This window comes from Mastomys coucha, unplaced genomic scaffold (assembly GCF_008632895.1).
Source record: "Mastomys coucha isolate ucsf_1 unplaced genomic scaffold, UCSF_Mcou_1 pScaffold22, whole genome shotgun sequence".
In the NCBI taxonomy this organism is placed as follows: Eukaryota; Metazoa; Chordata; class Mammalia; order Rodentia; family Muridae; genus Mastomys; species Mastomys coucha.
In genome coordinates, this window is record NW_022196905.1 from 181,345,719 (window position 1) to 181,359,834 (window position 14,116).

General features: G+C 42.5%; 1 protein-coding gene across 1 annotated transcript in view; it reads right to left on the reverse strand.

Moving 5' to 3' along the window:
• The window catches only part of Mtmr7 (myotubularin related protein 7), an 85,676-nt gene that overhangs the window by 58,530 nt on the left and 13,030 nt on the right, over positions 1-14,116 (reverse strand). The window lies entirely within an intron of this gene.

Consider the following 14,116-nt stretch of genomic DNA (forward strand, 5'->3'; position numbering starts at 1 on the left):
AATATGAGTTATGTTCTATCAAAAAGAAACACTATGCTTTTCCGTGTGTCTGTGAAGTGGTAGACATGGCATGTGGCTGTTTGCTTTCACATAAATGACCATAGCAAGAAATATAAAAAGGTACATAAAGAAACCATAAAGACTGCATCCATTCACTGGTAAATCCTAATGATACTAATGACTGGAACGCTCCTCCAAATGTTGGGTGTGTGGAAATGCCCTTTATCACATATTTCTGTATTTGGACACAAAACAGTTTCTGGGATATTGCAGTAAGATTGTGTCACGACACACCACACCACAGGAAGGACAACACAACCTATCCTGGCTGTGTGGAAACAGCAGCACAATGAGTTCTTTAGTGGATCAGCTCCTTTTTATTTCAAGGTTTACGTTGTTTTCAGTTATGTGCACAGGGTAGGGGATTGTGCATCTAAGTGCAGGTGCCTTAGCAGGCAAGAATAGGGCATTGGATATCCTGGAGCTGAGGTTGCAGGGGACTGTGAGCATAAGACCTTGGGAAGAGCAGTACAAGCCCTTAAGTGCTGAGCCATCTCTTTAGCTTCATGAAACATAGCTCCCTTGATCCCCTGAATGAAGTCTAATATTGCAGGTTTCATCTCTTCTTTGACCCACACTATTTAATGAGCATATTTTGTCAGTTCCCATATGGTTGTATGGTTATTTTATTTAACTTACTAAACATTCTATTTTGAACTAACTTTAAGGACACCATCATGAAACAGCTATGGAAGGAAATAACTGAAGATATGTTATCTTTATAGCATTTCTTTGAGGAGGGAAATTACTTAGCTGTTTAAAGTTATGTAGCTAAATTATCTAGGGCTAGTATATTAATTAACTATGTAAAAATGAAATATAAATCATTTTTATACCTTTAGGACTGTGAAACCAAACTTCACTCTAGTACATTAAACTGAGGTAATATTTTAAGGTAAAAATATTCAGTATGGAATACTCTCCCCACAGAAATGAACAAGGCTAGACCACTTAGAAGTGTTTTTAGAAAGCCGAGTAAAACACAGTGAAGAGGAACACGTGTTGGCAGATGGGAAGATTTAAAGGAATTATTCCCATGTCTTTTTGTTAACTTTGGATGCTGCTGCAGGAAAATTAAATTTCAAAGTTTGGCAATCACTCTTACAGGTCCCAGAGCTGTCAAAAGCAATTTTGAAGCTACAGAAGACAAAAAGAAATGGAGGATAAAGAAGTGAGAGGAAAAAAAAAAAAACACCAAAATGATCTACCAGTATGTTAAACAATACCAGAAATGGGTTATCAACATGACAATTTCATCCATCACTGGACAAAGTGCATGAAGACAGCATGTTCAGGGGCCACTTCACAGTTCATGCTTAGGTAGCTGGGACAACCTCATTGGTCAGCCAACTCAAATCTCTACACAGCAGTAAGACTTCTCCTATCTGAAGATGGGACTTGGGAGCCTACTCATTTCTTGAACAAAGCTACCACACATTGTTGCTCTGCTCCTGAGAAGCCTGCTTATAGGACACACAGGGCGCATACTCTGGAAATGGCATTTCATGTATGCTAAGAAAAATTACACTCCTTACTTCTGGATTGTGCATTTACCACAAGTGTGGTATTTTAAATGTGATCTATGTTATCAGTGGGACAGCACACCCACGTTAGTTAGCTGCTGTTGCTCTTTTCTTCCTTTGTAAGACATAAAACTCTGATGCTGCTGGTTAGTGGTGTCTGAGACCTGCTCAAATGCAGTAGAATTATGGACTCTGGCATTCGATGAAATGTTTACGTCATGGAACCACAAGAGGGGACCTTGAAGAGTTATGTCAACTGCGGAAAGAAGGCATCTGAAGAGTCCCTCTGTTTAAAATCCTCAGAGAGAGGAGCATGAAAAGCACACAGAGGAGCGGTCAAGTAGGATGCTGTAAGGAACACCGTATTATCAGGGAGCAGAGGAAACGTTTACGTCAGCTGCTATTGAGACCTAGAAGAAGGCAGAACTGGAGTCAGTAACATCGTAGACACTAGTCCTTTAGCAAGAAGGGGCCCGGGAACACCAAGACTGGAAGCTATACAAAGCCTCCAGGAACATGAACATAAGTGCTGAGATAGCAATAATTCTGCCCATGTGTAAGTGGGGGCCATGATGGGATAGAATCGGAGGCCATTCTGGTCCTTCAGACTCCACCCCAGAGACATACAGCCAAAGGCATTTTAAAGAAAGGTCTACTGTTGGGACACAGTCCAAGAATGTAGTTATAGGAGGGGAATCCTGAGCACTTATAAAACTCCAAGAAAATAGGATCTGATGACCTCAGTTACTTCAAAAACACAGAACTGTTCTTGTAATGTGTTTCTGTGCTCCTACCAGATGTTGCAGATGGGAGTGAGTTTACTTCAGGTCTTGTTATTCATCCGCCTCTATGGAGAAACATATTTTAGCTACGTGTAGCCTGTCCTTGTGACTGGACACTGGTGATGCTCCTTAAACCTCAGAGTAGAAGCTGTCTGATGCTCTGAGTAAATTGGCTATTGCGTGAGACTTTAGCCCACCTCATTTTTAGGCCCCAACCTCCCAGGTTCATGGCTAACTAGAGCAGTAAACTGTAGATCAGTACTGCCCACAACAGTGCCTGTGCTTGTGATATAGGCGTTAAAGGATTCTAGATGTTCGAGAGCCTGTTAGGGTCTGATCCTTGAAAGAACTAGAAAAGGCCCATTTTTTAAGAATCACAGGGACTTTTTAAGAGCAAGGACTTATTTATGCAACTCATGAAAAACTCATCTCCAACTCTATAAAACTTATTTTGTTTGATTGGTTTTTGGTTTTGTTTTGTTTTGGTTTGGTTTTTTTTGTTGTTGTTGTTGTTTTGTTTTGTTGACATAGGGTTTCTCTGTATAGTCCGGCTGTCCTAGAACTCTTTGTAAACCAGGCTGGCCTCAAACTTACAAGGATCTGCTTGCCTCTGCCTCCTGAGCACTGGGATTAAAGGCATGCACCACCACACCCTACCATTTTCTTAGCTTTTAAAACTAGTTTGCTTGTTTTCCAACTGTGAGAGGACAAGTTCTAATTCACTTCATATTTAATCATCCTGTAATGTAGAAGAATTCATGCCTAGAAGCATTATCCAAGCACAAACAGCATTCATCTTTCAGTACACTGTGGAAAACATCTATGCCTCCCTGTAAGTGGGTTTTACTAGGTACAGGGCTGTGGGAGGAACCCACAGGAAAGCAGGTGGGATCCAGTCCAGTTCACTGTAGCATCAATCCAGCCTTAGCCAAAACTGGCCAGACACAAACCTTGGCAGTCTGGAGACTGGGAGTGCAATTAAGGAAGAGGCAGGCCCATGCATAGCCACACCACACCCAGGAGTAAAGATGAACAATAGATGCTAAAACAACCAGAATCAAGATGTGCCAAGGGAAGAAAGAAAATGTGAGCCCCCACAGAAACTGGCAGGCATTCTTGGGACTGCTTTGGGCTTCCGAAGAAAAGAGAGCAAAGGTATTAAACACCCCTAGAAACAACACACATATCAGCCCAAGTTGTCACAGTCCATATAAAAAATTACCAAAAAAACTCACCAGTAATAATGAAACAGAAAGCTTTATGGGTGTGTCCTACACTGTATTACATGTATTACACCACCACTTTGCACATCTGACCTCACTTACTCTCCACAGAACACTCACGAGGCAGCTTCTTCAGAAATCCCATTTCTACATTCTCTTCAGACGCTTCATCAACATCCTCAGGTCAAGATGGCTAACTCTAAAACCTAAGCCATCATGGCTGAGCTTCCGCCAATGTTTCGGAGGTTGTTCTAGAACTTTTTTTTTTTTTTTTAAAGAAATAACATGTTTAAGATAATGAATCCACAATTACTTCAAGCAATCTTATACATAAAATTTGAGTTTTGAAAACAAGGTTATTTACTTAGGTAAAATTACAGTGCAAAAACTTTATTTACAAACACCACCAAGACATTATTCTTTGAGATAAATCCAGAGACAGAAGTGTGGAAATGGGAAACAAGAGCCCAAACACTGGTACAGACTGACTTTCAGTCAGGGTTCGCAGAACTAATAAAAGAGCAAGGAGTAAACACATGATTGCAGTCAACAAGACGCGCAGCACTGTGCTAGGTACAGAGGGAAAACAAACTGGGCAGGACAGCCATGTATGGCTATGGAGACCTTACAGAGTCAATGCAAAGGACTACAACAGTTTAATATCCTTTTTTATTGCCATCTCATCTGCTGGGTCTAGGCTGAGAGGAATAAAGGGCTTTTTGAGCTTTTCTAGGACAAAGCTGAAAAGCTTCAGTCAAAACACAGGGTTCCACCTCCCACTGCCAGGTCTGAAAGCAGACACCCTGGCTGCAGAACAGCATCCTTCCTCTTTTCATTTCTGCCTGGGAGTCAGGAGGTAGATCTTATAAATCACCAAGAAATAGGACCTCTCTCCAGCAATTCTCACCACGCCTTCTGCTAATCTCACCATAGGAGGATACTGCTTTTCACCCTGCCGGTCAGATACAGGACTGGTGAACATTCTGGGTTCCAGAATCATCTGAGACTACCTGGGTTAAGCACAGCTGCCATGCGGGACAAGGGATTCACAGGTAGAGTTACCGTTCAGTGAGAAGGATGAGGGAAGGTTTGTGGCAGTGGCCACAAATGTTCTCGGCCAAACACCAAGTCTTCACTGCTATATAAATTAGCTGAAGGTCACTGTCAATCATTTAGGGGAAGAGATCCAGCGACGGTTGAGCAGAGAGAAATCAAAATGTCTGCAGCAGCCAAAATCTAAGACAAGTTTATGTTCTAATCTAAGAAAAGCAGCTAGATAAATAGTTTGCCATGCTAAATTTGGTATCGTGACATTTTCTGACTCTACCAACATGAAAAGGAAAGTATTCACAAGTCAAGAGGCCCAGGCTCTGGGTCGGGTTCTGAAACGGGACAGCTAGGCAGAAGCAGTTGAACTCTGCTTCTGACCTGCAGGAAGAACTAAATGGCGTTCCTCTCCTCCATTCTAGGACACCAGAGCTCTCTCTCAACAGTATAGAGACCACCCAGAACACAACACAGCCACGTGGAAATGCACATGGCAGTGACAAAGCCACATGGCAAGGTGGCTGACCAACAGAAAACTCTTCCAGCTTTCTAAGGAAAGGAAGGCATAGCCTTTGCCACAACAGTATCTGAACCGGTCCAGGGGCCTGCACTGTTCAACACAGCCCTAAGCACAGAGTGAAGCCACCAACACCTCACATGTAGGCACACCTTCCTTGTTGCTGGTGGGTCTTCAGGCTGAGTTCTGTCTTACAACCATCTCAAATTTTCCTCTTCTGGTGAGTTAGGAAATAACTGGCTACATGCTAGAGTATTTGAAAGATTTCCTGAGTTATTTCTACCTGTCATAATTATAACTTGGTTTTTAAGTCTGAATTGGTGGTCTTATTATAGCATTAAGATAAAGCCCTTTGGTTGCCTTAGTGAAACGAACATCATAATCTTTGACATTACATGCAATATGACGCCATTTGTTTTAAGGTTGAATAAAAAAGGCCTTTCTGGGCTATCGAGATAGCTCAGTCAGTGGACAAGATCTAAGTTCAATCCCAGAACTTGTAAAACCAGGATTGTAAAACCAGGATTGTAAAAATCCCAGTATTATAAAACCAGGAAAGGACCATGGATCAAACTCCAACCTTCAATTTCCTGAAAACTACAATCAGACTCTAGTGTGGTAGTGAGAAGGCCCACTGAAGCTGGAGAAGAGGCGAGCATGCTGGCTGGCCATCTGAGCCCATCTGTTCTCTTCTTGTTTGATGAGGAAAGCCCGTGTCCAATGTGAACAGCCTACATTCCTGATTCTGCCATGACTCACGGCATTGTCTTAAGGTCTGCACAGGTGCATATCCCATCGTGAGCTGTGAGGACCTCCTGCAACCTGGGAGAGATGTTTTCTGAGTCAAGTCTTTTTAATATGTTTGTTTTAGTTTCTTTTCTTGTTGCTATGATAGGAAATACTCTGACAACTTAAAGAAAGGGTTTCATCTGGCTTACAGTCCCAGGTTATAGTCTATCACGGCAAGGGAATCACAATTCACAGCCTCAGGAGCTCCTGTGAGCTAGTCACACTGTGTGCACAGTCAAGAAATAGAGAGGACACTCGGCTCACTTTGTCCATTGTACACAATCTAGAATTCCCTGCCCAGGAAATGATTCTGCTCACAATTAAGACGGGCCTTTCTGGGAATGAAGGAATGCTCAATTTTTATGAAAGCACTTGATGGTATTCCACAAGGCTGGGATTCAACTCACAGCACTCACATGGCAGATCACAACTATCAGTAGTATCTCTACACCTTCTAGTTCCTCCAACACCTTCTTTGGGACTCTGTGAACACCAAGCACATATATGGTACAAAGATCATGCATACAGGAAAAACACCCACATACATATAAACATTTTTGTAATTAAAAAGATCACATCAATTAACAAACTAAGATAGCCCCTCACATGCATGCTCAGACTCTGATGTCCAGGGGACTCTAGAGTCTGTCAGGTTGACAGTTAACAATAACCATCCACTAGTCATCTGTTAACTGCACATAGATAAATGGAAATCCTAAGGCTGCTTTGATGATGGAAGGTGTCACCATCTGGGCAATACTTGCTAAGCTGTTCCAGATGTTCGGAAGCTCAGTTGTTCCAGATGTTCAGAAGCTCCTGAACTAGAAGAGAGAGAGAAAAGAGAGAGAACAAGAGAAGAGAGGAGAGGAGAGGAAAAGAAATGGGAAGGGAGGGGAGAGGAGGAGATCGAGAGCAAGTGTGCATGTATGGTGTGCATCTTAGTTGATCTCAACAAAAGTAACTATTACTAACTTAACCTATAACAGAGACTTAAATATTACTTCTTCCTCCCACCGAATATTCACATCTATAACACAGTTCCCTTGTTAAACTAGTAGTAACCAGAGATGTACTCAATTAGAGTTGGCAAAGCACCCTGACACGCAAGAAGAAAAACTGAAGCAAAACCAAACTTCTTCAGACTGTTCAGGATCGCTATAATCTCATAATTATGGAGGAGGGGTAAATTTTTCTAATTTAAACAGGAAGCACTTTTTTCCTCTTTGTATAAGCCTGCCTAACCAAATAAAGAGCAGTAGTCACGAGGCTTGAAGGGTTTTCCAGTCCAGCCTTTCAGTAGGAAAAAAAAAAATCACGAACATCTATCCTTTCCCCAAAAGGCAGATTTAAACTGTTCAAAACTATAAAACCAATCAAAGCCTTTTTCCCAGGACCACTTTATTCAAAGGTCAGAGACAGAAGAACTAAAGGGAAGGGCAAAAATCACAGAGCACAGTCCAAGGAAATATATGACATGGAACCAAAAGAAACAGTCTGCCCGTCAGGAAACCCTTAAAGGCCTTCAGCACACTGTATGGAAGGAGCCTTTAAAAGTGAACTCTTGAGTCTACGTACTACTGTGCAGCTAAGTATTTCAAAAGCACGGTTAATAAGCATGGCACCTGCCAATATGCTTACTGGAAATTGGACAGCTGACCCAAACAGTTTAAGTTTTTCAATTTATAAACTTATCATTTAGTTATGTTAATTTGTTGAATACTCATCATGTGCCAGTAGCCCAGACAATTTATTATTTAGGTAATTCCCAGTGAGAGAACTAGGCACAGACTCTCTAACTCCATCCATCTCTGCTATGAACCTTCTAGGAGAAAGAAACATCTCACCCACACATGGCGCAGGCTAAAGAGAAGCTGTTAGATAAGATATCTATAAAGGTCAGTGGTAACACTGGCTTCAGGCTGGCGGGAACTCAGAACACCCATGTCCTCACACAGCAGCTCCTGACCACAGCCTCCCTGCATGCGCTGGGCTCTCTGCTCCAGGCTACTCCAGCAAGCTCAGTCGCTGTTACCATCAACCACAGCTAAGGACAGAACAGTAAGGTTATCAGATGCTCCATCAGCACTGCAGCTCCCTGGGTTACATGTGTATCCAGAAAGTCACATATTGACGCAATTTGACAACAAAGACTGGTGGCCCAGGCCACAATCCCTGCATGCAGACTGAGCAAATATCTTCAGAGCCAAGGAGAAGGGCAGTGAATCATGTCTAACAGAACATCTTCCCTGAGTTCTACTGAGAGTCATCCTTCTACACGCTTTCCTTGTGTCTCTCTATTCACAGCCAGGACAGCTTCGCTCTGCTGCTGCTGTGTCCTTCCACAGCACAGCCCTACCTGACCTGCTGAACAGATTCTTCCTCCCATTCCTAGGACAGGCCTCCCGGATTGGCCTTTAGAGACATAGCGAAAGATGGAAATGTATAGTCAAAGCCAAACCTTTTCACCCTCTTCCCTTCTCTAGCAATGGCTATAGCCCGCATTTTCAACTTTATCTCCTTAAACAGGGCTGGATTTATCCAAATTAACCGAAGTGGGAGAGTTCAGATTGGGAAAATCCAGAGCCTGGTTGGAAGTAGACTCACAATCCAACAGACTCAGATAGACCCACATTAGACAAGAAAAATCCATCTCTGTAATCTTGATACGGTTTCAGAACTCCCAGGAATAGAGACGCTTATACCTGACTACATTCACAAAAAGGTGTGAAAGTCTTGCTGGACAATTTTAAGTCCCTCTTTCACATGGAAAATAGGGAACTGGATGCATACATTTCAAAAGACTTGTTAGCTACATACACAGTCTCAAATAATTCCTGTAGAGTTATATTATATCTGTGAAAACAAAGAATTTGAAATTTTTTCTTTTAAAATGAGAGAGACAAACAAAACAAAACAAAGCAAAACGAAAGAAAAACAGCAGTCCCGTTTCCTGTATTAAAAGTCTTCTACCTGACTCAGGTGAAGACGAGGACGAGAAAGATGTCTACACACTGGATGCTGTTCCGTCCACTCACTGCTTGCTAAGAGAGCAGATTTAACTGTCGTTTAACTCTATCTTTAAATTCCACTGAGTAAGATAATGAACTAAAATGGTGACGCGGAGCACTAGCTTGAGAAAAAACAAGAGTGTTGGGAGCTCCTGGGAGGGAGACTAAGGGTGCCCTGTGGCTCCCGGGCAGCACAAACCACATGCCAGAAGCCACAATAAATAGTCAGGCACTCGTGAGTTTTACATGGGGCCATTAAGATTTATTTTGGTAGGATGACCTGGGATGCGTAAGCTCAAAGGAACATGTGCCACTGGACAAAAGGATTTATTTCAGTGCCACCTTAAAAATAACCTCAACCAAAAATACCATTTTCTGCAAGCATAAATAAGAGAATGAGATTTAAAATGTTAAAAAGAAATTAAACTAAAACCAGATGCTGGGTGTGATATAATTCAAATACTAAGTATTTGGAGCAATCTATTAAAGGCAAATGGATTAAAAAGAATAAAGTGATTTAAAGAAAAAAAATTAAGTAGTTTTGGAAGAAAAAGACCTTGCAGTGAATCAATACAGAAAGTTAAAGACTATTTTGTGATAAAGATACATTTCTATTTAAAAAAAATTCTAAATTTCTAAAATCCTTCTGAATTTAATGTATTTCTGACAGAAGTATTAATTAGCTAATAAAAGACTAAATAAACCCTTTACTTACACAGTTCTTTGGGAACTAGGGAGAAGGAGCAGCCTAGGCAGAGAGAGAGAGAGAGGAGAGCCTTAGCCCCTCCCACCAACTCCAAACAAGTGCAGGGCCCGGGTGGAGGAGTAGAGGCCATCCATTCAGGGGAAAGCCAGGACTCCTAACATCGTGTCTACACATCCTCATGCTGTACTCCTGGGCACAGAAGCCCTGAAAGACAGACTCCACAGTCTATCATGCTCTCTTCCACCTGGTATAGTAGAGCCCCAAGAGACCCGCTGTTCCCCTTCTATGAAATGAGTGTAAATAGGAGGCCCCTCCGGAGTTCTGAAAGGAGAAGCTGCGCCCCTGCCCATTGCGGTGTGGTGGCAAGCTCAGCACATCCTAATAGCCAGGTCCACCCATTAACACCCACCTCCTTACCCAGCCACCCAGTGCAGCGGCCATTCTCTGCCCTTTAAGTTGCTATGATACCTCTCATAATTGACACTTATTTTATAATTACTATGGGCTGCCTTGATGTAGGCTATTCTTACAGTACTACTTAGAATTTAAGCTCAAGGAATGTACTAGTTATCTTGTGTTTGATCCTGCAGCACCATGAACTATGCTAGGCATGCATTTTCTACAGATATTCCATGCCTTATTGAATTCCAGAAGCAATAAAACTGAAACTGCAGATCAACCACCCTCAACTGTTGGATTCCTAGGGATGGGCAACACAAGCTTTTCATCTTTGCAGGCTAATGCCTAGCATGTATGCTAAAAGTTATTTGCCTAATGAATGAAAATTAATAATGCCTTGGTTAAAGACAAAGACTATGAGAGCTGGTGGGTAGAACTGGGTATGATGAAGCAGGAAGGTATAAATTAGTAAATTTAAATTTTCAGACAAGATAAAGAGGAATATTCTATTAGGAATACATTATAAGTAGAGGAAACAAAGAACAGGAATAAGGAATGAAAAGAGAACTCGTGTCCTATAACTAGAATGAGACAACCCTGAAGGAATAAGAAACAAGGCCACAGAAAGGTCTTGAAGCTTAGACACAAAGTCACATTAAACCATATTCTCCATTCATTCATGCACCAATCTGCAGAGTTCTCTCCCTAGAACCAGTGTCTTGGATGTGGGGGATACATAAATAGCTGAGATAAAGTCTCTGTCTACATTCCACATGGGGATGTGTGCTGGAGATATAGACAACACTTCAGATGGACAAACAAAACAAAATGTGGGAGCGTGCATATGTTTATGCTAGAGGATCCAGGACCTGAGGGAGGAAATTAAAACACATAGACACATTGGTACGAATGGTGCTCTGTAGAAAGAATCTCTTACAAGCAACACCTGTCAATAAAAAAAGCCTATAACCAATGAGCCATGGCAGGAAATAGGAGGTGGGATATTGGCAGGAGGAGAGAGAATTCTGGGAAATAGTGAGAGAATGAGGGAGAAATTCAGGAGAGATATAATGAGAGGAGACTTGAGCGAGAGAGACACTGAGAGACACACTGAGGAGACACACTGAGAGACACACTGAGAGACACAGAGAGACACACTGAGAAGACACACTGACACACTGAGAGACACGCTGAGAGACACACTAAGAGACACAGAGAGACACACTGAGAGACACACTGAGGAGACACACTGAGAGACACACAGAGAGACACACTGAGAGACACACAGAGAGACACACTGAGAGACACATGCTGAGAGACACATTGAGAGACACACTGAGAGACACACTGAGAGACACAGAGAGACACGCTGAGGAGACACACTGAGAGACACACTGAGGAGATACACTGAGAGACACACTGAGAGACACACTGAGGAGACACGCTGAGAGACACATTGAGAGACACACTGAGAGACACACTGAGAGACACAGAGAGATACGCTGAGAGACACAGAGAGATACGCTGAGAGACACGCTGAGGAGGCACACTGAGAGACACACTGAGGAGATACACTGAGAGACACACAGAGAGACACACTGAGAGACACACTGAGAGACATGCTGAGGAGACACGCTGAGAGACACATTGAGAGACACACTGAGAGACACACTGAGAGACACAGAGAGACACACTGAGAGACACGCTGAGAGACACACTGAGGAGACACACTGAGAGACACACAGAGAGACACTGAGAGACACACTGAGGAGACACACTGAGAGACACACAGAGAGACACACAGAGAGACACACTGAGAGACACGCTGAGAGACACGAAGGAAGAAGCAGGTTGAGACTGAAGGAGAAGTAACTAGCCATGTGGAAGACAGCATAGTTTGGATAGATTAAATAGGCTATGAAGTAGTCAGGGAATGAGCCAAAACTTGTGGTCAATGCATTTAATAATAAACAATTAGTCTCAGAGTTGTCCTGTCTTTCTTGGAGCAGGGGCTGGAAAGAAAAAAATGGAATATTGTTGTTGTTGTTGTTATTATTAAACAGTAGTCTGATTATTATTATTATTATTATTATTATTATTAAACAGTAGTCTGATTATTATTATTATTATTATTACTATTATTATTGTTAAACAGTAGTCTGCTCAGGAAAGGCTTCTCTAATCAAATGGTGAGCTATTTCAAAAGAGGCCCAAGTAGGTGAGTCAGGCACTTGGAAAGGTAGAGAAAGACACTCCAAGAAGAGTAGAGAAAGTCCAAAGGCAGGAGCAGCTCTAAAGGCTCAGGTTGTGGGAATGGTTAAGCAGGTGAGGGTGGGGAGGCCTGGGCCAGGTGGTATAGGCTGCAGAGACAAGTCTTGGAGGGCCTTCTAGACCAAAATGCAGATTCAACTTTGATATTGAGTGTGGTAGGAAGTTACTGCGAAGCTTACAGGGGAAAGGCAAGGGCTGCAGAAAGAAATGTTCTAGAAATAAAATGATTCCTATATGTTTGTTTAATTCCCAATGACAATGTAAATTCAATGAAACTAGGCCTGTCAGCCTTGTTAACCATCAGGGATCTGGGCCTTTACACAGGGTCTACCACACAGGAAGCACGCAAGTTAACAAATGGACAGACAGGCTTTTGAAGCTATCTACTTAGCTCAAAAGGCCGGATCTCCCTTAGTAATCCATCACTGCTCAAACTGGTTGAATTGTACCTTGAATGTTCTAAATGGCTTGTGCTTAGCCACATGCCCAGAGGAGTATAACTTTCTTTCATAGCTTGGCAATAAATTTATTTCTCCGGGAATCAGTGATAAGCAAAAAAGAGGGGAAAAGCAAATATACAATTTTTATAAAGTTGTCATGGCCTGCCACAAAGCCTTAAGTGGGAGCTATTTTTAAACTATTTTAAATGGGGCTGTGGGAGGAAGGTTGGGCCCGTGTCCTGGGAAGTGCTCTTACTCCCAAAGGCTTCAACTAGCTGTCCACCAGGGGAAAGGGCACTAGAAAAAATAGTTTTGACTGTTCCTGGCCTAAGAAATATGGTACAAAATGAGCTGTTTGCAGGACCTCGGAGCACAGACCAAGACAAGGCTGAGCCATCACACAGTCACGGAATTTGCAGTTTCTGGTCAAGCTGTTCAGTTTCACACATACTTTCACAGCTTATCCTGTTCAAAGTGAAAAGGCAACAGTAAAAATAAGTTTTAAGATGAGAAAAACCTGTATAAAACTGACCTGTAAATGCAGCCTTGCAGACCCAGTTGCACCTGCAGAGATGGGCAGATCTGATGAAAACTTCACCCCAAGAAAGGCTACGCTTTACCAAGAAGTAACTAGTGGCAAAGGTGGCCACACGCAGGAGTTCCGGGTCTTTATTACCCAACCATGCAAATGCTTCCTGTACATAGCGCATGCTCAAATGGAATACCTTTTCAGAACAAATGGGACTTTTCCTCAGGACAGTTGCATGTTCCTGTCTCTCCTCCACCCATCCACTACAAAAAGAACCCCCTCAAGGATCTGGGCTTTGCCTCCCAGGGCTCTCTACAGCAACTCCCTGAGCAAAACTGGATACTTTCCTAAAATTCGTGAGCTTGCAGAGATTCATGTTTTTATTACAGAAAACTACACTGGGAAAGCATGGGCGTGAACTTGAACTGGGTTACACAAATTCGCTCTTTGGAGATTGCCTCCAGGGGAGAAAAATATCTAAAGCCATTGTGAAGCCTGGAAGCGAGGAAGTAGGTCAAATGAAATGTTTGGATTGGGAAAATTCTTTTTTATTCTCACATTGCATGGAAGTTTTCTCAGCACACAAACCTGGCGTCACCTCTTTTTGCAATGAGAGTAACAAAAATTATTTAAACAAAAAAGGTCTAAGAAATACCATGAGCCTCATTAAGTGTTGTAAATACATTCTCTGTCTGGCCTGCAAAAGTCGAAAGCCAGGCCGGGCGGTGGTGGCGCACGCCTTTAAACCCAGCATTTGGGAGGCAGAGGCAGGCGGATTTCTAAGTTCGAGGCCAGCCTGGTCTACAGAGTGAGTTCCAGGAC